Raw genomic sequence first — 25,421 nt, forward strand, 5'->3', positions numbered from 1 at the left:
CCAGCGCCAGGAAAACCAAACTGCAACAGAGAAGGTTACTTGGGGTCATCGGCAATATCAATGCAGTTGGGGCTGGAAAGACAGAGGCTCTCTAGAGCCAGGCTGAGCAGAAGTACTAAGGGGGGGACAAAGAATGAATGGGACAGGGGCTGGGGTTGTGGCTCAGTGGTAGAGCGCTTGCCTCGCACGTGCGAGGCCCTGGGTTCAAGCCTCAGCACCACATAAAAATAAATAAACAAAATAAAGATATTGTGTCCATGTATAACTAAAAAAATATATTTTTAAAAAATAAGAAAAGAAAAGAATGAATGGGACAGGATCGAAAGACATCCAGGGGGTAGGAGTTACCCGAGCAGGAAGAGGGTCTTCTCTTCCTGGAGACAAGCTGGATGCCGGGTTGGTGGGGTGCACAGTCATTCATAGGGGGAAGACAGGAAGCAGAGGGAAACTCCTGCCTGGTGGCGTCTGGGTTTTAGCTCATAAGTAGGATGGAAAGCCATCTCTTGGGAGTGGGTGGGGAAGCGATAACCAGGGAGCTTTGTGGGAAGCAGTGAGGACTGGAAAGGCCACTGAGAGGAATAAAAGAGGGAGCTGCCAATGGAGAGGGAGAATTCCGGGCAGCCCCAAGGGCTGGTGCATTTGAGGCAGAACCAGGGCTGTGGGAAGCCCAAGGAGAGGGTGGACAGGAGGGAAGATGGCAAAACCAGACTTTGTGCTCATTCAGAGAAGACCAGGTGGCCACAGGGCAATAATTCTGAGGGTGACAAGGTCCTGTGTGCCACAGAAGTAGTTTCTAAAGTTACCCAAAAAGAAAGTTTTCAGAAGCTTTATATACCCTCAGATTGATGCTCATGTGAGTAATTCCTGCCACAAAGGAGCCATGAGCAATGGATTATTCACTTTGCTGGTTAGCATGTGAGATCCGAGGTTTGTTTTTTTTTAATATTTATTTATTTATTTTTTAGGTGTAGATGGACAAAACACAATACCTTTATTTTTATGTGGTGCTGAGGATCGAACCCGGGTCCCGCCCGTGCTACGCGAGCACTCTACTGCTGAGCCACAGTTCCAGCCTGAGATCCATGGTTATTAAATATAACTGTCTCAAAGTTCTGTCGTTCCAAGGTCCATTGAGGAACAATGGCTTCTAACTGATGTGGAGCAGGGTCAGAGTAGAATTTCTAGGGAGAAAAACTGACCTGTCCTCCCTTTCCCTCCTGACTGTGTGCCTGCCTCTCAGGGTCCTTCCCAACGCTCAGTAGGGAGAAGGAATCCACCGTCAGTCTTCAATGCCCCACCCTTCCTCTAGCACCTCAGCATGGCTACCCCATGGTGGTTTTGGTCTGCCTTTATTATCTTTTTGCTATACTGAAGACTGAACTCAGGGGTGTTCTACCACTGAGCTACACCCCAGCCCTTTTTATTTGTTTTGTTTTGTTTGTTTGTTTGTTTGTTTTAATTTGGAGATAGGGTCTCACTAAATTGCTGAGGATCTTGCCAGTTTGCCCAGGCTGGCCTCAAATTTGCCATCCCCCTACCTCAGACTGAGTTGCTGAGATGGCAGGCATGTGCCATTGCACCTGGCTCTTATATGGATCTTAAATGTCCCCCAGAGGCCCACGTGACAAAGGCTTAGTCCCCACATTGGTGCTGTGGGTGTAGGCAGAAATTTTAAGGGATGGGGCCTGGGGGGTGGTCTTCTGGTCACTTGGTGTATGGGACCCCAGCTCCTCCTTCTCCCTCTCTCTTTCAAGAAGTACGGGGTGGTTGTGGAGAACAGTAGGGATAGAGATGAAGCCATCTGTAGCAGGGCCAGGTGGACTTGTCACACCACCTCTATCAGAGAAAGGCTGACAAGTTGATAGGTCATTAGTCTCCCTCAGAGGTAAGCCCAGCAGCTGTGGGGCAAGAATAGGCCCTTTTAACCCCTGGGGAACCTCAATGCCATACTATCAATATGATCAGGTGGGCAGTTTGCTCCACCATGTGTTCTAAGATGTATTTCCTCACCGCAGGCCCAAAGCAACAGGGTCGATCATCCAAAATGGTGAACCAAAAGGAACCTTTTCTCTGAAGGTTGATTCGTCTCAGGTATGTGTTACAGTAACGGAAAGCTGACCATTTATACCCACTAGCCTTGCTGCCCTCCAACCACAAGGCCTTCTGCTCATAACCACCATCCTCCTGCCTCTACTCCAGCATGGGAAATCCGATCTTGAGTTTGCCCTGAATCACCCTGGAGCACAGTTCTAACTCCAGGGATGGAGGGGTCAGCATCACAACCCACAGGTACTGGCTTCCACCCTGCAGTGGCTAAACCCCATCTGCACACATCACAGCTTAAGTTACAGAGGTGGAAGGCTCCATTGGCCACTTGAAGTCACATACACACACACCTAAACACAGACTGGGACATTGTTTGGTTGTTTTAAACCTTGAAATGTTGATTGATACCTCATGATATAGAGTAGCCAGAAGTGGGAAATATTTGCTCCCTACCAGGTTGTTAAACAGAATCGTGAATGGAAATGATGGACTCAATTAACCTTTGCCATTTCCACGCAGATACTCGGCATCTGTTCCATTCAGAAGACAAGGATGATCATTCAGGTGAGAGCTTAAGCCCAGAAAATATTTAAGTCTGTTTTGGCCAGGGTTACCTATAAAGGGATTGAGACAAACAGGGGCTCTTTACCACTGAGCCATAATCTCTTTTCTTTTTTTATGTTTTATTTTGAGACAGGATCTCATTAAGCTTCCGAGGGTCTTGTTAAATTGCTGAGGCTGGCCTCAAACTTGTGGTCCTCCTGCTTCAGCCTCCCAAATTGCTAGTATTACTGGTGTATACCACCTGGTCTGGTTATGATATTCTTTTTAAGGAAGCATTAAGCTAGTAGCTGTGGGCCCATCTTGACCTGGGTTGTAGGCCTGCTTCTATCATTTCTAGTCATGTGACCTTGGAGAAGTTATTTAATCTCCCTGACCCCCAACTTCCTCATCTACAAATTGAAGGTGTTCACATTATATATTATTATAAAGATTAATTGTTTGCAGGGAGTGATGACACATTCCTATAATCCCAGTGACTCAGGAGGCTGAGGCAAGAGGATGGTAAATTCAAGGCCAGCCTCAGCAATTTAGCAAGACCGTGACTCAAAATAAAAAAAAAATAATAAATGGTTGGGGATGTAGCTCAGTGGTAAAGCACCCTGAGTTCAATCCCCAGTATGGCCAAAAAAAAAAAAATTTAATGTATGTAAAACACACAATATCTTTACATAATTGGTGCCCAATTTAATGGTTGCTATTGTTTTTTACTCTAGAGAAAATTACTAAGCACAGAATGTGATGCATGTAAGAACTCAATGGGGTGATGTGCTTAAGTCTCAAAAAAATAGAAGTGAAAGATGTCCCATGGAAGAAACCAAAAAACACTTCTAATATTTGAAACAACCAAAAGCCTCTTGTCTTACAGTGACTGTAGATCTTGGGGTTTCCAGGATTTCACCCTGGAAATAATCTCTCTCATTGTTCTGGTATACAAACTTATATTTGAGAGAGTCACCCTGATCTTGGACCAGAAAACAGCATTATAGGTCTATCCATCAAAAAGCCCATCAGTGGATGAATGGAAAAAGCAAGTGCAGTATATAGACACAGTGGAGGAAAAAGCAAGTGCAGTATATAGACACAGTGGAGTATTATTCAACCATAAAGAAGAACAAAGTCATGTCATTTGGAGGAAAAAGGATAGACCTGGAGTTTGTCATGTTAAGTTAAATAAGCAAAAGTTTAAAAGGCAAGTATCACATATTTTCTCTCATCTGTAGAATCTAGAAAGAGAAAGAAGTATGATGTGAAAGCAGAAGGGAGACTACTAGGAAAGGGGAACAGGACAGGGTGGAGCGGATCTGGAGGGTGGACACAACCAAAGTCTGTTACATGCATCTGTGAAATTGTCACAATGAAACCCACTATTGGGTACAGTTAATATGCACAACTAATTATAATTTTTATGTTTAAAAAAGAAGAAGGAGTGGGGTGTGGTGGTGCATGCCTGCAATCCCAGTGGTTTGGGAGCCTGAGGCAAGAGGATCCCAAGTTCAAAGACAGCCTCAGCAACTTAGCAGAGACCCTGTTTTAAAATAAAGAAAGGACTGAAGATGGCTCCTTGGTAAAGAACCCCTGGATTCCATCCCTAGTCCAAAGAGGAGGAGGAGAAGGAGGGCAAACAGCACTGGGAAAACAACTCACCCCTGGCAGATCAGAGACCCACACCTCCTTCCCAGGAGGCTCTTCCTCAACACCTCACCTGAGAGGGCAGCTTGGTTTTCACAGGTGAACTCAAGAAGCATGCGCTGGAGACACCATAAATATCCCATTGTGCCAAGGCAGAGGAGGAAGGGGGGGGGGGCAGGTGGAGGACTCCACCCCCACCTCCAACCCCCCAGCAACCGCCTCTCCTGCTGCGCCTCTGCGATCCACCACAGCAGGAAATGGTTTGGGTTTTTCTGTTATGAATGCAATAGAAGCTCATTTTAGAATATTAAACGATAAAAAATATAGAAACACAGAAGGAAGAAAACACCCATTTTCTTCCAGCCTTCTAACAATTATCAAAACATGATGTTTCCCTTTGTTCTTTTACATAACTGTTTTTTTTTAACCATATACAATCTTGTATTCTCTCTATAAAACTTAACATTATAGCATATGAACAGTCATATCGCATGAGGCAAAGAAGGGTTTGACTTGGAGTCAGAAGAGCTGATCATTAATTCCATCTCTGCCACTTGCTGTATGTCTCACCTTTCCTGAGTCTCAGGTTTACCTGTAACGAAGAGGAGAGAAACATCCATTCTCGGCCACTAGTTTTCTCTGTGGTCCTCTAGACAATAAGCTCCGTGACTGATCCTCTGTTAAATCCATACAGTCTGGCTCAGTGGATTAGAGACGGCCATTCTCTCCATCCACAGGTACAACCTATTTCTCCATTCTCTGGAATCTTGGACTGGGCTTGTGTGATAGCCAGTCTCCAAAATGGTCTCCCATTGATCCTCACTTATTGGTCATTCCTGCCCTGTTTCATAGTCTCCTCTCACCACGGACCAAGGTTGGTTTGTGTGACAAACAGAGAATGGCAGAGGAGACAGTGTATGATGTTTCAGGCTAGCTCATACAGGGCATTCAGGCTTCTTTGTCTCACATCACTCCATCTGGGAAAAGCAGCCGCCATGTTGTGAAGACACTCCAGCAAACTGTGGAGAGGTTTATGTGCAGAAGAGCTGAGGCCTCCTGCCTATAGCCTGCACCAATTAGCCAACTGTATGAGTGAGCCATCTTGGAAATGGGTTCTGTGGTCCTGTAAGTCAAGCCTTCAGATGGGTGCAGCTCTGGCTGACATTTTAACTGCATCTTCTGAGAGTCCCCACACCAGAAATGGTCAGAAAACCTGTTCTGTACTCCCTCATGCACAGAAATGGGAGAGGTAAATGATTATTGTCATCTTAAACCACTAACTCTTGGGATTATTTGTTATGCAACATACTTAATGAATACACCCTATGATTGGCTTTGACCAATAAAATGAAGTAGAAATGATATTCTGGGACTTCCAAGCCCAAGCCTCAAGAGGACTGAAGCTTTTGCTTCCTGGCTCTTACAGCTTAGCCACCATGCTGTTAAAAGCTCAAGCCATCCTGCCAAGTGTGGCAGCACATACCTGTAATCCTAGTGACTCTGGAGGCTGAGACAGGAGGATCACTAGTTCGAAGCCAGCCTCAGCAACTGTGAGGCACTAAGTAACTCAGTGAGACCCCGTCTCAGAATATAATACAAAATAGGGCTGGGGATGTGACTCAGTGGCCAAGTGCCTCTTAGTTCAATCCCCTGTACCCCCCCACAAAAAACTATGTACTATTCTGCATAATTAATCTCCTTCAATGCTAGGCTTAATTCACAATTATACCATGAATATTAATCCATACTTAATATATTGCAGAGCTTTATTGAGTTAACAAATATTTAAGATGTTTTCTTGTCTATGGAAAGTACATTATATTAACACTTCTCTTTTGGTTTAAATTGAACAAGGAATAGTGAACTAGAGTAAAGGTGTTCTTTGGGGACTTTTTCACTTATATTATTCTAAATTATTAAAATTATTAAATACCTACTTCTGACTTCTTTTATGAAAACTTTTCAAGAAAACTTTCATTCTGTATATCCTCACCCTACTCATTTAAACTTGTTTTCTCTTGTGGTTTTTGAATGTTACTGAAATAATAAAGTAGTTCTGGAACAGGAAAAAAAAAAATCTCAAGCCACATAGAGAAGTCACAAGGAAAAGACCCGAGGCACCCCAGGTGGAATCCCCAGCTCGCCTCCCAGCCAACAGCTCAAATACCCACCCGGGTGGGCGAGCCACTGTGGAGGCCCAGCTGAGCCATGCCCTAGACACTTGCAGTGGTAGCTAGCATGCCAGGGTGTGGAACACACAGCCCAACTCCTTCAATCCAGAAATGCGGGAGATACTCTAATGGCTGTTGTGTGGAGCCTGTGAGTTGGGGGTGATGTTTTATGCAGCAATGTTTTAACCCTAACATTGGGCGAGCCCCTGGCATGTAATTACCTCTTGAGAAATATCTGGGGAGTAAATGAATGGCGCTTGATGGGGCTCAGCTTCCTCTTCTATAAAAGTGCAGAGGTTGGGCCAACTCATGCCTTCCGTTCTGTGTGTCTCCCTTTCCCTGCTGGGCTGTGTGTGCCCACCTGGCTTGCCAGGGCTCTCACTTTATTCTTGCAGGAAGACTACAGGGTCTGTGGCATCTCTGTCCACCCCTCCCTGCCCCCCACCCCAGCTGGTTCTTCCTTCCATGCTCAAATACCCCAGGCACCTGCCTCCTCGTGAAACGGTCCTGGTGATTTCTATCATGGATCTGTGTAGCTCGTCAGGAAGAGAGCAGCAGAGGACCTCCACCTTACAGGTGGTCCCTGCTCCATTCATTAGAGGAAATTGGGTCCCCAGGACAGATCAATTGCAAGCTACATTTGCCATTTGGCCTTCCTCTGGCCAATCCTGTAGCTGAATACTGGTTGGAAAATGACTGACCTCTTTCCCAGAGTCCAGGACCTGGGCTGTTTCCTGACACAGAGAGGAGGTCTCTGCTTTGTGAAGGAATGCTCAGCCTCTGGTTTATTAGGTCCCTTTATTTGCCACAGAGGCTACACAGTTACTTTCATTAGCAGGCCTCTAGTCACTAGAGGTAGGGGAGATCTCTATCATTCCCATCAAAACAGAAATAAATAAAAAGGAAAGGAGACGTCAAGTAGCTAGCCTAAGGTCACAAAGCAAACCCCAGCTTACTGGTGGAACTGGAATTGCCTCCCTTCTATTTCCAACCCCTCACCCCACCCTCCTACACCTATTTTGCCTCCTAAGTCACACTGAGCAATCCTCGTGTGACCCACTTAAATCATTATTGAGAGCAATTGGTCCTTCCTGATTACAAGTCATCCCCAAACCATCATCATTATTATAATTGGTAAAGCCTCCCTCTCTAGGCTATGAAGGTACCTGTCCCAGACTTAAGAAATCACTCAATTTCTGGAGGTTGGGAGGAACTAGATGTCATTCGTCAATCCAGGCAGGAAATTCTGATTAAGCACATGATGGGCCCTACAAGCCCTGCCAGGTGCTGGAGAAACAGCAGGTTGCAAACCCGGGCTCTGCCACCAGGAGCTTGAGTCTAGCAGGAAATGCCAAAGTCCTTCCTCTGCTTTTGTGCCAATTATGATGGTAACTGTCATAGATCCCCAGTCTAGCTCATGGTGTAGTTTTCATACTATAAAACAAAGGAGAAAAATCCCAGCCTCCACCCTATGCCCCAGACTGATCCAAGGGCCTGCTTGGTCTCATCTCTCGAAGGCCAATAGTCACCTCCAGCTAACATGTCTCAAGCAGAGCTCGGCCCCTGCCTCCCCATCTTGTCAATGGCACCTCTACACATTTGCTCACATCAAGGTGAGTTGCCCCTTCTAGGTCACATCCAACCGGTAAGTGAGTCCCATACTGGGCACCTCCAAACCTGTTTCCTTCTGTCTCCATGGTCACCATCATCTCTCACATGGCCTGTGTTTACTCAATGATTCCTCTTTAAATTGATAATTCCAAACTTTAAATGGACACTGCACCTGCCCAGCAAGCCTATACTTGCTAAGTAAGTTCGTGTCCCCACTCTCTGAGAAAAATGGTGGGTGCTCTTTATGCAGAACCCAGCATCTTCCCTCCCACCTGATGCTCTTGCCTCCCTTTTTCCTGGAAGTGGGGCCCAGAACCCCCCGCCTCCCACATACACTTGTGCTTGCACGCACACACGTCCTCAGCACAAGTCCATACACCTGTGGCCTCTGGACACAACCTCTCTCTTTTCTGTCCTTGATACTAGGGAAGGCCTGGCCCCTCTGACTCCCTGAGAGCCACCTACTGTAGCCACCGCCCTCTTTATCCTGCACACACAGCTTGTTCCTGTTCACTGGCTCACTCCCATTAACATATACTCAACTCTCTTCCCCTGAGAAATTACCTCCTCCTCCTGCTGCCCCATTCTACTGTCCTCGACAGCAAAAGCTCGAAAGAGCCTTCTTCCTGTCCTCTCCAACCTGTTCCAAAGTGGCTTCAGCCAACATCAACACCCTGAACCTGATGCTCTGTCAGATCACGGTGCTCTCTACAGTGCCACACCTCTCAGTCTGTCTTCCTTGATCCTTTCTCAATCCTTTTACAAACACTTGTTCAATAAGAGCCTTGTGGAAGGCGACTGTATTGGTCTGAGCTCCTGCACTGGGCCCCAGCAGACCAGACCCGACCAAAATGGAGTCACTCAGTTAAATGCCACATGATGAAACTGAGAATTTAGGGAAGCTGGTAGATGCCAAGAGAGACCAGTTTTTCTTGCAAACTGGACATTCTGGTCCATCAGAGCCAGCCTAATAAGGAAGTTACAGAAAAAGTAACCTGAAATAACCTGATGTTAACCAATCTTTTTTTTTCCCCATTGTTCTATTTCCTTGTTCTCACCTTACAAAATCTACTATTCAGCTATTGCCCAGGCAACTCTCAATCTATCCATGAAGTGCAAGTAAAAGCCTGTTAAATCTTTAAATTTGCTGTAATTTTGTCTTTCGACTCATCTATTGGCCAAGTCTCAACTCATCCAAGCCTCGTCATCTTGGCCTGGCCTCTGGGATTCTCTCTAGGTGGTGGTGGACAGAGTCCCAGGTCATATATTTCTGGTGGTCTGTTTCATATGCTGCAGATCCAACCTGATCCTCTGGTCCCAGGAAGTATGAGTGGGAACATGAGCAGGACAGGCCATAGGATGTCCACCATAGTCACCAATGTGCCCACGAACCTGTTTTCTTCATCTTGTACACAGGAACAGAGATGGAAAAGGAAAAAAAATTGAAAACAGGGAGTTAGAGGATTTCTGGTGTTTTTCTCCTCTCAGTGACCACGATTACTGCTCTAATGGTGTTTGAGCAACTGAGAAAAGTTAGGTGCCAAAGAAATAAGATTCCTGATAAGAGGATTTGGTGCTCACCGGCAGGGAGCTTGCCTTTGGGTGAAGAGCAGGGAGGAGACTCATGGAAACGACCTGCTCACCATTGCCCTGAAGGACGGGACCGCCCAAGGCCTAGCTGGGTTTGGATCTCATTTCAAGAACTCGGCTACAGAATTCATGTATCTGCTTATAATTCTGTTAATCTCTGTGCTGACAAAGACGGCCCCAGGGAACAACTTGAAGCCCCTCGGCCTTTCCTCCCTTTCTGGAGATCCCGCCACACAGAATCCCCACCTTTTCATCATTTACCCACCTCCTGCTTCTTAGACCCTCTCACCTCCGCCAGAATCTGGGATTTATGTTCTCCTTTCTCCAAAGACAAAAATCAAGCTCGTTACCCTAGCAACCACTTTCTTTGGCCCTGGCTTATAAATTGTGAGTCTCCTAGGTCCCTCTGGTCCTCTCTTGCCCACTGTGTATCTGCTTGGTGGCTCTATTGATCTCTCCCCCTGGACTACAGCCTCCTGGAGGGCAGGACCAGGCTCCCTCCTTCCCCTAGACCAGGCCATCACAGGCCCTCAATAAACACTGTTGAAGGAATGATGTCCACCTGGAAATGGCAAAGGCCTTTCTCTGGGCCTGTTGGGCTCTTGCTATGTAGATAATAACGAAACCTGGCACCAAATTAAATGGACACACTAGTCAGAGAGTTAAGTCATGGTAATGACCAATGAAACAGTGGTAATAATCATATCCACCTCATGGTAGGAGCACTGTCATTTGGGGATAAGGAAAAATATACACAAACCAACAACCAGCTTGCCTGGTTCCCAGTAAGCCCTCAATCTGTACTCATTGTAATGTAGACCTGTTTATGAAGAATGCATAGTAATGCTGAAAATTATTGTAATGTCAAGTTTTCAAATGATAATTATACATACCATACAACAACCAGTAAAGAAAATAAAATGTTTATCATTGAGTGGTGATTTCCTATCATCTCCCTTTCCCCTCACTCTGCTATCATAAAAGGTGTGAGAGCTTATTGCAGAAAATCTGGGGGGAAAAAAAAAATCTGAGGTTGGATCATTTAGGAAAGGGGCAATTTTGAGATTTTTCTTTTTTTAAGCCTAGAATGCCGACCACGCCCTCCTTGGTATTTGCTACCAAGCCCATTAGCGCTACCGTGTGGTCAAACTGAGCAACTGTTCTTGAACAAAAACAAAACCAAACCAACCAGTGAAGAATTAAACTGATGATGAAATAACTCTGCGAGTAGTATTAATGTCACATAGGGCCACCAGCCCTGGGGCTTCAAACCCCAAATCCATCTCAGTCTATGGCATCAGCGGGTATCCCAAGGGCCTCATGTAATTGTGGTCAGGTGAGGAATATGGCTCCAATATGTCATATTGATACTGAGGAAAAGCCTAAACACACTCTCCAGCTTCATTTGCTCTGAGTTGATGTAAAGATCACTCATTTCAGAGGTCACACAGCTGGGCAATACATCATTAGTCTCCCTCTTCACTTGGGCCAGCAGATGCCCCATGGGTGATTGGAACAAGAGGAAAAAGCTCAACATCTCTGCCTTCAGACGGTCTGTCTCCTTTGCTGCCCTAACCTTTGACTCACATGCTACTCAGCTCTGTGTGTGGGCATGTGGATTGTTTGAAAATGTATTATATAGAACTATAATCCCAGGTTAACCTGACCTAGGCTTGCCTCTCCCCTCCCACTTCTAGGCTAAAGATACCTACCAGCCGCCATGACTGGAAACGCCAGACCATGAGAGGAAGGAAAAGAGGTGGCACCCCAGTTCCTGGAAGATCTCTGCCCATTCCCAGAAAAGATGTGAACATTCCTCCCCTTTATTAACCTGTCTCTCTCCTTCGTAATTCCTATCTCCATCTGTGATCCTTCAACTTCCTGGAGTTGGGAGGTTGATGTGGGAGCATGGACTCCCACCTCTCCCCCCCATTGGTTTCTCTCTGGGTTGAGCTTCCAGACCTGGGTTTGGTATCAACATGAATGACTAGTCCATGACACATTCTCCATGCCTGGAGCCCACCCTCCTCAGAGCTGTTCTCTTTTTGGTGTGAGTCCTTCTGGAAACTTGTCTCGTTCCGTTCAACCCTCAGACAGGACCTGCTCCAGTGTTTACCCCCAGTGCAGAGAAACCCCGATGCCTGTCCACTGGAAAGTCACCTGGGACAGGGCGGAGTCCGAGAGGAGCCCACACCTGGGTCCCCCTGGGTAACTGCACCCACATGGGAATCCTTCCCAAGTCACACTTGTCCTGTAAGGAGCCTAAACAGGGTCCTGTTAAAGTCACTCAGCTTTGCCAGGCTGAGGCTTCTACTAGGAAGTGGCAGGCGTAACCCGAGGCTACCAGGGGCTGGGCCTGAGTGACATGCACAGAACCCTTTAGGGACCGCAGACATGATGAGCTTCCTCGCTTGGACCCAGAAATTCTGCCGCAGGTGGCACGGGCCTGACCAAGGAATCTGAGAATGACAAAAGCCTGCTGGATTTGGGGGCCTGGGAGTCCCTAGGTGACATCCTTTCCAGAATTGCCAGTCTCTGTCCCCTTCCTGATGAGTCTGGAAAACTTCCTCCTGAGTGTGGCATTGTTTCAAATACATTTAAGAGTGACATATGTGTCATCGAAGCAGGGCTCTGGAGGCAGCCAGTGGATTTCCTCCTGGCCCTGCCCCTTGACCCCGAGAAGCCTCACTTTCTTCCTCTGTAGAATGAAGATAATATTAGTATCGACCTCACAGGGTTACTGTGAGGACTATTTGGTATAATTATCAATTTACATTTATAATTACATTTAATCATAATTATTTAATATTTGTGAAACTCAAAGCCCTTAAAGCTGTGTCCAACGTAGAGGGACTATGATTCGTAGCAATTATTTTAACTATTATTAAATTCATATAGGTGCCTTTAAATAATTTATTTTTTGTTTTTTATTTTTTTCTGGGGGTGTGGATAGAACCCAGGACTTTGGGTACGCTAGCAAGCACTCTACCACGAGTGACATGGTAAATAATTTTTAAAGGGTACAACCAGGTTATGATTTGAGATGTTTGTGCCCCTCCAAAATTCATCTTGAAACTTAATCCTCAATGCAGAAGTATAAAGAGGTCGACCTTTAGGAGGCTCCACCTCATAAGTAGGAAGTGTGTCCTTATAAAAGGGATTGAGGTAAAAATTTGTTCCCAAGATGTAGGCTCTCTATTCACTTCAATGATTGTTTCTTTTGCTGAGAAGCTTTTTAGTTTGAATTCATCCCATTTATTCTTGATTTTATTCTTGTGCTATAAGTGTCTTATTAAGGAAGTTGGGGCCTAATCCAACATGATGGAGATTTGGGCCCACTTTTTCTTCTAATAGGTGCAGTGTCTCTGGTTTAATTCCTAGGTGCTTGATTTTTACCACACACACATCAGATAGAGCACTAATCTCTAGGATATATAAAGAACTCAAAACTCTCAACACCAAAAAAACAAAACAAAACAAAAACAAATAGCACAATCAATAAATGGGCCAAGGAACTAAAGAGACACTTCTCAGAAGATGATATACAATCAACCAACAAATATATGAAAAAATGCTCAACATCTCTAGCATAAAGAAATGCAAATCAAAACTACTCTAAGATTTCATCTCACTCCAGTCAGAATGGCAGCTATTAAGAATACAAACAACAATAAGTGTTGGGGAGGATGTGGGAGAAAAGGCACACTCACACATTGCTGGTGGTACTGCAAATTGGTGCAGCCAATATGGAAAGCAGCATGGAGATTCCTTGGAAAACTGGGAATGGAACCAGCATGTGACCCAAGTATCCCACTCCTTGGTCTATACTCCTTGGATTTAAAAAGAGCGTACTACAGGGACATGCCATATCAATGTTCATAGCAGCACAATTCACAATAGCTAAACTGTGGAGCTAACCTAGATGCCCTTCCGTTGATGAATGGATAAAGAGAATGTGGTATATATACACAACGGAATATTATTAAGTATTAAAAGAGAATAAAATTATGGCATTTGCAGGTGAACAGATGGAGTTGGAAAATATAATGCTAAGTGAAGTTAGCCAATCCCAAAAAACCAAATACTGAATGTTTTCTCTGATAAAAGGATGCTGATTCTTAATGGGGTTGGGGGTAGGGAGCACGGGAGGATTAGATGAACTCTAGATAGAGCAAAGGGGAAGGAGGGGAAGGGAGGAGGCACGGGGGTAGGAAAGATGGTGGAATGAATGGACATCATTACCCTAAGTACATGTATGAAGACACTAATGGTGTGATTCTATTTTGTGTACAACCAGAGACATGAAAAATTGTTCTCTATGTGCATAATATGAATTGTAATGCATTCTGCTGTCATACATAACAAAAGAGAATAAAACTAATAATAATAATAATAAAAAGGGATTGAGGGAACTCGTGTGTCTCTTTTACTGCTGAGTCATGTGAGGGCATAGCATTTTTCCTCTCCAGAGGATGAGCCCTCATCAGACATCAAGTCAGCTAGCATCTTGATTTTGGACTTCCTAGACTTCCCAGAAATAAATTTCAACTATTTATAACCCATCCAATCTAAGTTATATTGTTATAACAGCAGGAAGAGACTAAGACAACCCTTAAATCTTAAAAAACAACTTATGGGTTACAATTAAAATACATGGTTTTAGCTGGGCCTGGTGGCAAATGCCTGTAATTCCAGTGGCTCTGGAGGCTGAGGCAGGAGGATCATAAGTTCAAAGCCAGCTCCAGCAAAAGTGCTAAGCAACTCAGTGAGACCCTGTCTTTAAAGAAAAAATACAAAAAAGGGCTGGGTATGTGGTTCAGTGGTTAAGCGCCCCTGGATTCACTCCCCAGTACCAAAGCAAACAAACAACAACAACAAAATATGGTTCAAACCTTCCCCCTAGTGTCCCTCCAGAGTGAATCCAGGAGGAATACCAATGTCATGGCTAAGCTGTACCATATTCAGAAATGATAGTCTCTGGGAAAGAATGAGTAGCAAATACTCAAGGGAGATTCAGGAACAGGCAAGGCCAATGGTAGTGACAAGGTCTGAAGGCTTTGGGACCCATATGTGATGACATAGAGGGGGGTTCCTGCAGTGAGGGCTGCTGTGATACTCAAATGATTCTGGTGGCCCAGGTACCAAATTGGTCACTGGCCCTAGCATTGCCGGCTCTATCCATGATGGGTCTGTTGATACAAATCATCGTCTGAATATTTTGTTTTTTTGGTTGAAACCAATTAAGTGCAAATGAATTCATTAGACTGCAGCTCTATGAGGGTGGGAACTTTGTCTTTTTCACTACTGAACCCTCAGCCCCAAGAATTACACCTCGCAGTTATGTGCTCCTAAATGTGAATTGAATGATTAAACAAGTAAATGAATGAATGACTAAAACTAGTCTCTTGGGTTATTCTTCCAACTCTTGAAGTCTTGAGGAATGAAGTAATCTGATAAAGAAGTTGTGGTTGGATATGGAATGAAGTCTCACATGTTCGCAGGTGGGGCTTTGGGGAAGGGATTGATTGTGAGAGCTTCAGTCTCATCAGTGGATCAATCCATTGGTGTTTGAATGAACTACTGGGACATACTTGGAGGAAATAGGTCACTGAGGGTGCACCCTAGAAGGGTTCATCTTCTCTCAACTTCTCTCTCTCTTGGCTTTCTTGCTGCCACGAATTGAGCAGATTTTTTTCTACCACTACCTTCTGCCATGATGTTCTGCCTGACCACAGGTCCAGAGAAATGGAATAGGCTGACCAGGGACTCAAACTTCTGAAACCATGAGTCAAAAATCAACCTTTCTTCTTATAAGTTGTTCTTATTGGGTATTTTGGTTATAGCAATGAAAAGCTGACTAATACAGAAGTTTATATGGAAGCCCTCTCCTCACCCTGCACCCTGCATCAAGGAGCACTGAGCCTTGTGGGGGACAAAGACACCTGGGCTTCCCAGTATTTGCTGAGAGTCAGAGCATAGAGGCCCCGCTGCTCCCTGGGTCCAACTACTCCATCTCTGCTCTCTCATTTTATATAATCCTCTGGCACATCCAAGTAAGTTCCTACTTTGTTAAGTGGACTCAAGGTCAGGTCAAGGTCAGGTGGAGGAGTGGCTTCTGTTTGAAGCTTCATCAAAGAGAGAAGAGTAAAATCTCAGAAACACAGATGAAAGGCCACTTACTGGGAAGCAGGATTTGACTTTGAAAAGGTCATCTGTAGCCCACATCAGATCACCAGGTGTTCTCAAAGGACAGGAGTCAGAAAGAACACCTCAGCTGTTTCCTTCTCTGGTGTTCTACCCAGCACCTGGAGCAGACAGACGTGCAGCATTCAGCCCATCTTGGAGCCGAGAGGGCTGAGCTCCGGGGCTCTGGGGAAGTGAGAGCTCTGTCCACAGCTGTTACCCTGTCAGGTTCCACTCTGCATCCTAGCAGTCTTGAGGAAGGACACCATCCTCATCCTGAGAGGTAGTAGAAAGAGTAGTGTCCTTAGAGTCCAAGACATAGCCCATCCCCATAGTGAGTTCAAGGTGAGCAAGACAGAATCAATCATAAGGGAGAAATTTCTGGAGCAGAAGATGGATGGACTGACCACTCCTTGGTGGGGAGAAGGTTCTAAGGCCTTCCTGTCCAGTTAGCTTCTGGGGATCGCAGCAAGACCCAATAGGCTATTTCCTCAGAGCTGTGTTCTCTGGGCAGGTCAGCTCTGCACCCAGGAACCGAGAGAGACCACAGGGTCTCTTTGACCCCACGGGGCTTTCACATCCTCAAACTCTGAGCTCCTGGATTTTCCACAGGGCCTAACTGTCACCCTTCAGACATCCCTCTGGGCACATAAAACCTCCCCACTCTCCCTTCTTGTTGAAAGCTAAAAGTCACCCCTACCCTAATTAGGTCCTCTTTAAAACAAAGCAACTGTAAATAACATCTTTGAAACCACTGGGGAAATTTGAATGTAAACTGAAGGACATTAAAGACATATAATAACTTACATCAGGTGTGACAGTAGTATCACCTCTAGGGAAGTATCCTTGCTTTTAAAATGTACACTCAAGTGTTTTTGGGGTGTACCACCCCATGTCTGAAGCTTAAAGTCCTTCAGAAAAAAACTTAGAAAAAACAGCAGGCGAGATGTTAACCATAAGCCCTGATCTGTATGTTTAGGAATCTGTTTGGCAAGAGCAAAGCTCACCCCCATTGGAAAGCCTTTCTTAATCTCCCAGAAATGGGTTGGGTCTCCCAGCTGGTAGAATTGGGGGCTAAATATTTAGGTCTATTATATGAAAATATGTACATGAGTGGTTTTTTTAGTAGAGAATAATCCCAATGTTCCTTCGGTGACAAATGGATAAATACAATGTGACTTGTCAGTCCAGTGGAATATTGTTTGGCAACAAAAGGGTGAACCTCAAAACTGTGATCGTAAATGAAAGAAGTCAGTCACAAAGGACCACACATCTGACTGCAGCTTCATGACCAGTCCAGAAGAGGCAGATCTATTCAGGCCCACGGTCCATTAGTCATTTCCTAGGGCTAGGAAAGGTGAAAGGTGGAGAGGTGCCTGTTACTGGGTCTGGGATTTCTCTTGGGGGTGATGAGAATGTTCCCAAATTGATTTTGGTGGTGATTGCAAGACCCTCGAATATTTCATAAAAACTTCTAAATTGTCACTTTAAAAGGGAGAGTTACATCTTTTTTTAAAAATTTTTTTCTTAATTGTAGATGAACACAATACCTTTATTTTATTTGTTTGTTTGTTTATTTATTTATTTATTTTATGTGGTGCTGGGGATCAAACTCAGTGCCTCACTCGTACTGGGCAAGCGCTCTACTACTGGGCCACAACTCTGGCCTTAATCAAGCTATTTATACATAGAAATTCATACATATATATTTAAGGTCATTTCCTTGTCTGTGCCACTGAGCAAGGAAACAGATGTGAGACTGGCTGTCTTCTCAACTTAAAACAGAGAAATAAGAGATGAGCTGGGCAACACACCACAGGCCTATAAATAAGACCTTGGCTTTTAGCTGATGGATGCAAGGTGCTGGTTAGGGTTGCTTATCTGTGACCTTGCAAGGAGCAAGGTTGGATCTCAGTCCATTTACTAAAGAGCCCCGTGTGATGCTATGGAGAAGGGAAGGAAGAAAACTCCTCCTGCAATGGCAGAAGCATATAATTAAAAACATAAATTACACTTCACAGGCTTTGGAGACCATTGGAGAGTTTTCCACAGGCGTTGTACAGACAAGGCAGTTTGAAGAATCCTGTGAATTATCTTGGTGGGGTGGGTGGGAAATAGGAGGCACCTCAAGAATTGTGGTGGGTGTGAAAGGAAGGAAGGCAAGAAGACAGATCAGTAGCAACTAGGGCCAGGATAGGCTAGTGTGGCTTCTCAGCCTGGCCACCTACAGCCACCAGGACCCGCATTGGGGACTCACGCACCATTAGCAATTTTTTTAATCAGTTACCATAAGAATGGGAACTCTGGGAGGGCAGAGGTCTTTGTTTTGTTCATTGCTGCATCCTGTGGCACAAGTTATATATTTATTACTGGGGATTGTTTTATTTTTATTTTCAGACAGTCTTGCGAAGTCGCCCAGGTTTGCCTTGCGCTTGCAATCTTTCTGCCTCAGCCTCCAGAACAGCTAGGGTTACAGACGTGTGCCACTGCGCCTGGATGAATAAATAAATATTTAAAAATTAGATTTGACTTCCATGTCCAACCAAGATAGAATAACAGGATCTAGCCAGAAACGATGGGGAAAAAATTGGGCAAAATATGGGAAACAATTATTTTTAAGATACTGGACATCAGGACAGTGATCCTTGAGAAGGTAGAAATAATAGATGCAAACCCTACAATTGCCCCAGCTAATTGCATGGAGAGTTTACAGGCTGGTGGTTAGGATTAGCAAGCAAGAATCCCCCACCAGGGTGCAGACTAGTTGAAGTTAGAAAAACAACCCCCACTGGGCCTTCGAGATCTACTGCCCATGGAGGAAGCTGCTGAAACCTCGTGGGAACGTCAGTGGGGATACTGTTAAGATCGAATGGGGATAAGGAGGACCACTGATGTCTCCCACAGTCCTCTGGCAGCCATGCAGTAAGAGCCAGAAACCAACAGAGCACACCACTACAAGGAAGAGAAGCCCACTTTGCCGACAGCGTTCCTCCATCGCCCTCTACCAGCAAAGTTTAGCCTTGTGCCGGCTGCAAAGAAGAAATGCTTACAAGGTCCAGCTCCATTATCCCAGGGCAGGCAATGAAGGGTAGATTTGGATAAAGGAGGTTTTCCAGCCTCCACCTTAGCCCATGGCAGGCTCTGTGGGAGTGGGAGGGCAGCCCAGCCAGGGAGGCTGTTGGGGCCTTGATTGGGACTCAGTGGATGGAGGCTGAGTCCCCTTTTGTCTTTCTCACTGGGTGCTTCCAGGTGGAGGCCAGCCTTCGCTCCCTTACCTGGAAATCTCCTGAACTGGGGTAACAAGGAGGTTTTCCTTCCTGTTCTAAGTTCAATTAAGTTTAAAAGAAATGCCCATAAGAACAGTTGACAGAAAAATGTCCTATTATTAGCTTTGTGGTTGAGGGACCTTACAGTAGCTCTCAGATTCTACCACTGGCCAGGATTAGGAATCATAGTAGGAGCTGCCAAATTCGATCACATTGCCTACTGTGTGCCAGGCACCGTGCTAAGCATTTTACATACTTCCTTCTCCAGAGATGGTGGATATAGAATAATGGGATTTGTACTGTGGGACCAGAAAGACTTGACCTGGCATCTCAGATTTGCCACACTTAGCTGTATGACCTCAGGCAAGTGACTTAAGCTCTCTGAGCATCAGTATCCCCATCTACAAAATGGTGATGCCTTTACCTATTTTCCCTCAGATGTTATGAGGATCAGGTTTACCTTCAACAAAATGCTTGGCACAGTTCTGTTACCGTTTGTTCTTTGTAACAAGTGGAGGATTCTTCCTGGAGAACATGTTTGCTAAGGGGATGAGCCGATGTCCTTCAGTTGGAAAACATCTAAATACCAGCAGCATCCATTCAAAAGGCAACACTGTCAGGCCCAGCCCCGCCTCACGGCTGTGCAGCTACAGAATATTTCTTCTGTGACAGCACTTGACTCATGCATGCACAGAAATGTTCAGGCAAGAGCCGAGTGACTAATTTTCTCCCCTAAAATTTATCCTTCTTTCTGTTGTTATTACAGGCTGGAGAAAAGACATAATAAAAACCCTCCGAGTCTGACGACAAAAAACAACATGAAATGCTATTTGAAGCTGGAAGTAATCATTGTGTCTACAATCCTAAAAAAATAAACAAATCAAGGGGTTGCTGTTACAGTCGGTCTTAAGTCATACCAGAGGATCTGGGTTAAAAATGGGGATTCTATCCAACAATCGATTGATTTTGCTCCCTGAGACACTGCTCTGCCTGTACCTTCTACCCTGGTTAACAACACCCCAGCCCCAGCCCACTGCCCCCCGCCCATGGGTGCCTCTCACCCAGAACCACAGATTTCACTCTTCTCCTGCTGTGAATGTTCCCCTTGGACTCATGACACCTCCCCCCAGTACCGGTGCACTTGGCCTCAGCCTCCCAGGGCATGATCATCAGTCTCCCTGCCTGCAGGGCTGACCTCTGCCCCATGACCAGCACGCTAGCTTCATACTAGAGGTTCCAAACATAGAAGTTAGAGATCAAATTAAAGACACATAAAACTCAATTTACCTTTTTTCTTGCCCAGCTAAGAGACGGCTTCTCCCGGCTCCTGCCTCTAGCCACCTGGTGGTAGTGAGGTTTACACAAGAGACCAGCGAGACAGAGAGAAGCACACCAGAGAGTGGGCTTTTATTGGGGAACAAAAAATTCAGGGGAAAATTCCATCCAATGAAGGTCGAGGGGGACAGCATTCCAAGGTCAGGGTCAGTGATTGGTTTCCAGGTCAATGGTCAGTCACACCCCCACACGGACAAGCCCTCGCACCTGGAAAGGGTGGGGAAAAGCTCTGACACAGCTGGTCTGAGCGCCTCACACCCAGTCAGGGAGGTAGCTGAATCACGTGCGAGAACGGCTTCTCCCACTGACCTTGGCTGAGCACCCTCAAGGCAGCTGCCAAGAGAGTTTTCTGATCATGGTGATGAGAAGATCCTAGTGGTGACTGCCAATCACTCGGAAACTACTGGGTAGCCACAGGATTGCTTCTCTTCTTCCATGGAGGCTCCAAAAGCCTACCAGGCAACTTTCACTAGTCCCACTTTACTGGTGAAACAACTTGCTTAATGTTGGTCAAGGTCACCAAGCTAGTAAACCGCAGGACGGATTTGAACCCAGGGCTGTGGGACTTGTAAGATTGTGTTCTTCTTCTCTTTTTGTAGGTCTCCTCCACGGGCTCCCCACGGCCCAAGAGTTGAGTTTCTCAAACCCTGCCCTGAGACATCACAGGATAAGACATTAACAATAAGTTTTCTTTTTTTTTTTAATATTTATTTTTTAGTTGTATTTGGACACAATACCTTTATTTATTTTTATGTGGTGCTGAGGATCAAACCCAGCCCAACAATAAGTTTTCTTAACTTGGATAGAACCACTATTTGATCCAGGTATCCCACTCCTTGACATATACACAGAGGACTAGAAATCAGCACACTACAGTGACATGGCCACATCAATGTTCATGGCAGCTCCATTCACAATAGCTAAGCTATGGAACCAACTTAGGTGCCCTTCAACAGATGTATAGATAAAGAAAATGTGACACACACACACACACACACACACACACACTGGACTATTTTTCAGCCACAAAGAAGAATGGCTTTATGATTTTTGCTGGTAGATGGATGGAATTGGAGACTATGGTGCTAAGTGAAATAAGCCAATTCCAAAAACAAAAGGCTAATGTTCTCTCTGATATGCAGATGCTGACTCACAATAGGTGGGGGCAGGAGGGGTGCAGGGGTGGAGGTTCACCAGATTGGACAAGGGGGAGACAGGGAAGGGAGACAGGATGGGAGCAGGAAAGACAGTAGAATGAATTGGGTGTAACTTTCCTGTGTTCATATGTGACTGCACGGGGTTCCGCATCCTGTACAACCACAAGAGCAGGAAGTTATACTCCACGTGTGGACGATATGTCAAATTACTTTCCACTGTCATGTTTAACTAAAAAGAACAAATAAAAATATAATGTGAGAGCGAAAAGAAACCAATATGTTTTCTTTAAAACTACACAAAAATGTGTTTGTGTTGGGGGATGGTCTGTGGGCAAATAAGTTTGGGACATGCTCCTTGTGCTCCTCCCTCTCAGAGAACCTCTGGCATCTCAGTATGGATGTCCTGCTATTTAAAAAAACAAAACAAAAAACTTCCACCCAGAGTTTTCCAAAGGTATCCCCCCTCCCCCCACCCCCCCCACGGAACCTCTGTGCACTGAGCACTGTTGTTCCTTGGCACACAGTCTGGGAACCATGGGCCTGGCGTGCAGGTCCTCAGCCCAGTGGGTATGGGAGGCCCTGCCTGCCACTCCAGATTCACCTCCTCTGGTGCCCCTCCTGCTCCAGCCACACCTCACGCTCCCGTTTCCTGGGACACCAAAGCACGTTCAAACCTCCACGAGCTGTTTCCTCTGCCTGGCGGGCTCCCTCCCTCGGCCCTCTGCACCTCTAGGAAGCAAACCTCCCAGCCAGAGCTCACTGCTCCCTCGGAGGCACCCACTCCACACCCAGCACTTGCCTTTTGGAACACTGCCTTGCTGGTGTGAGGGATATTTGTTTGCACGCTCCTCCTGGAAGGGCAGACTGCGCAGGCTCTGTTTTGGAATCTTCAGTGTCAGGCGTCCTCACCCCTGAACTTTCTCTTGTCTTCTTGTCGGTTTTCTTGGTGTATTTTTCTGAGATGAGAATATATATATATATATATATATATATATATATATATATATATATATGTGTGTGTGTGTGTGTGTGTGTGTGTGTGTGTGTAAGAAGAAATACCCATTACCCTAGAGGGATCAGGTAAACGATTTTCCGTTGGAGGATAACATAAGAATTGACGCCGGGCGCAGTGGTGCATGCCTGTGATCCTGTCGGCTTGGGAGGCTGAGGCAGGAGGATCTAGAGTTCAAAGCCAGCCTCAGCAAAAGCGAGGTGCTAAGCAACTCAGCAAGACCCTGTCTCAAAATAAAATACAAAATAGGGCTGAGGATGTGGCTCAGTGGTTAAGTGGCCCTGGGTTCAATCCCTGGTACCAAAGAAGAAAGAAAGAAAACAAAAATTACCCGAATGAGCTGGTTGAAAGTAGAGATGCTCAAACTGCAGCTGGACCACCCAGCCACTGCCCAAGTGTGTGAGTGTGTGAGTGTGTGAGAGTGTGTGTGTGTGTGTGTGTACACAGGGACACACCTGTCTTTCACAAACTGCCAGTTGATTCTAAAACCCACCCCTCGTTAAGGGTCACTGCTTAGGTGATTTCTAATATTTTTGCACCATGCACAACGTGGCTGTAGCACCTCTGTACGTGAATCTGTCTCTTTGTGGCCTCGGGGTAGAGTCCTAGGGCCGGAGTCCCCAGGGCAGGAGGGTTTCTGAGGCTCCTGGGACAGGTTGCCAGCTGCTCTTCAGAAGGGTGGTGCTGCCTCCCTCTCCGCCAGCAGCTCCAGAGGGTGCCTGTCTCCTCAGCCCCCCACAATTATGGCCACTTTGGACAAAAAAAGAAAACAAGAATAGTGGCTATTAACTGTGAGAGGAAAATTGCCTAGCTGGGTGGTTTTTCAAGAGAGGCATTTAGCGAGCTTTTGATGCGTGATTACTGTTTAATCAATCCGAGGAACACACAGGCTCATTATTTTCTTTTCGCAGAGACTGAGGACTGGGACGCGGGACTGGGATCGTGCCAACGCCGGGAGCATCCGGCACGGCACCGCTTCCCAGGCTTGGGCTGGGCTGCTCTCTGCCTCCCAAATGCTACGCTCAGGGGTAGCTCCCCTCAGCCAAGGACATCTCACCAGGGACAACATCCAGGTGTGGGCAGGGGCTGGCTGCCCCCACCCAGAATGTCCTTAGCTGTCCTCCTCCATCCCATGGTGGTGAGCAAATGTGCAGAACTTCTCCATTTGGACCCCCACGGGCTGGGGATGTAGGTAGGTGGTAGGTGGCACATGGGTTCCATCCCCAGCCCTGCACTGGGACCCACCTTCCCCAGAGGGAGGAGCCCCCTCCCGCCAGCTCATTCCTGCTCAGAATGGCAAAGGCTGTCCTCTCTTCCCTGTCCTCCCAGAGAGGAGGGTCTCCAGGAGCCAAGAAGTTTCCAGAAGGAGGGAGCGGTGCCATGATCAAGTCCAAAGGAGGACAATATTCAGTCCAGTGTGACCCTCCTCTGGCCCGCAGTTCCCAGTCTAGAGCTCTGTCCTGGAGAAGACCCACCCCTGCGCATGAAACCAGGTGCGAGGACTTCCCCTGTTTGCAATGTTTAAAAACGTCTATTAATGGGCAACTGGTTAAATAAATAAGGGTCCTTCCTTACTCTGGGGTGGGCAGTGGCACCAGATAAGCAGGATACCCACATAAGTTGTTGTCATTTTCTGATTTGGTTATTAGCTCAGCAGAGATAGGTGGAGTCGGAGGCTGGGCAGGGCAATGCTGGGTTAACAGGGAGAAAAGAGAGGAAACGGATTGGTTGGCATCAGAAGCACAGAGAGAAAGTAAAGGGGCCTCCTAAACCGAATGGACTAGGGCAGGGCCCAGCCCTGGGGAATCCAGGTGACAACAGGGCTGAGTGTGTATCTTCATCTTGTTCCTGAAGCTCCTTATTTTCTCATTCTGGGCGTGGCCAGCACGAGGAGCTGGAGGTGCCAACAAGGTGGGAAGGTGCTGAGGGACTCTTCTGGGAGTTGCCAGCACATAGGGTCCCAAGCCCGCAAGGACCATCCCCACTGCTGCCCTGACCCCCAGAGCGAGGAGGACAATCCACAATTGTACAGCGGCAATTCTGCCTGATGCACTGACCTCTAACGGAGCAGCCTTCGCTCTTCTACCCAAATCTTCCCCTTTGGCCTACCAGCTGCCCCTCCTTCCGCAGTGTGCTCAGTAATGCCCGTGAACCCAGCATCGCCCTGCCCAGCCCCCAGATCTACCTGTTCTTACTAAGAAGATAAGAAAAAGAGAGCCAGGCATGGTGGCTCACACCTGTAATCCCAGCAACACAGGAGGCTGAGGCAAAAGGATCCCAAGTTTGAGGCTAGCCTCAGCAACTTAGCAAGGCCCTGTCTCAAAATAAGGGGTAGAGATGTAGCTCAGTGGTAGACACTCCTGGGACCAATCTCCAGTACTGAAAGAAAAAAGAAATGTAACTGCAATGCGCTTCATTCCCTTATAGATATTAAATCTTGATAATGACAATTATTCCTTTAAAAAATAGGGGTCCAGTTTCCTACCTCCACTCCTTTGCACCCCAGAGAGGAAGGACACCATCATCTCTTCACTTTCTATCTCTCCATGGGCTTGACCTTCAGTCTCTCAAAGAAATAAGCCAGAGAAACAAGAGAACCATTGAGGGGGAGTTCAAGGTCAACAGAGCTGTACAGCCTGACTCACAGAACCCCAGTCTCTTTCTGAAGCAATTCTTTGTGACTTAAAGTATATCCAAAGATGGCAGTTCTTCATTTTTAAAAAATATTTTTTAGTTGTCAATGGACCTTCATTTTATTTATTTTTATGTGCTGCTAAGAATTGAACCCCGTGCCTCACACATGTTAGGCGAGCCCTCTGCCACTGAGCCACAACTAACCCTCTTCCTTTTTTTATGT

At 46.1% G+C, this 25,421-nt stretch overlaps 2 long non-coding RNA genes across 2 annotated transcripts; one reads left to right on the forward strand and one right to left on the reverse strand.

Moving 5' to 3' along the window:
- Positions 1 to 2,010: 2,010 nt before the first annotated feature.
- On the forward strand, positions 2,011 to 6,120 carry LOC139702295 (uncharacterized). Its single transcript, XR_011704883.1, has 3 exons — positions 2,011 to 2,091; positions 2,566 to 2,610; positions 4,339 to 6,120. It is a non-coding gene; the product is annotated as an uncharacterized lncRNA (long non-coding RNA).
- Positions 6,121 to 20,452: 14,332 nt separating this feature from the next.
- On the reverse strand, positions 20,453 to 22,490 carry LOC139702315 (uncharacterized). Its single transcript, XR_011704910.1, has 2 exons — positions 22,352 to 22,490; positions 20,453 to 21,781 (listed from the first exon to the last, which is right to left on the reverse strand). It is a non-coding gene; the product is annotated as an uncharacterized lncRNA (long non-coding RNA).
- Positions 22,491 to 25,421: the final 2,931 nt, after the last annotated feature.

This window comes from Marmota flaviventris, chromosome 17, assembly GCF_047511675.1.
Source record: "Marmota flaviventris isolate mMarFla1 chromosome 17, mMarFla1.hap1, whole genome shotgun sequence".
Taxonomy (NCBI): domain Eukaryota; kingdom Metazoa; phylum Chordata; class Mammalia; order Rodentia; family Sciuridae; genus Marmota; species Marmota flaviventris.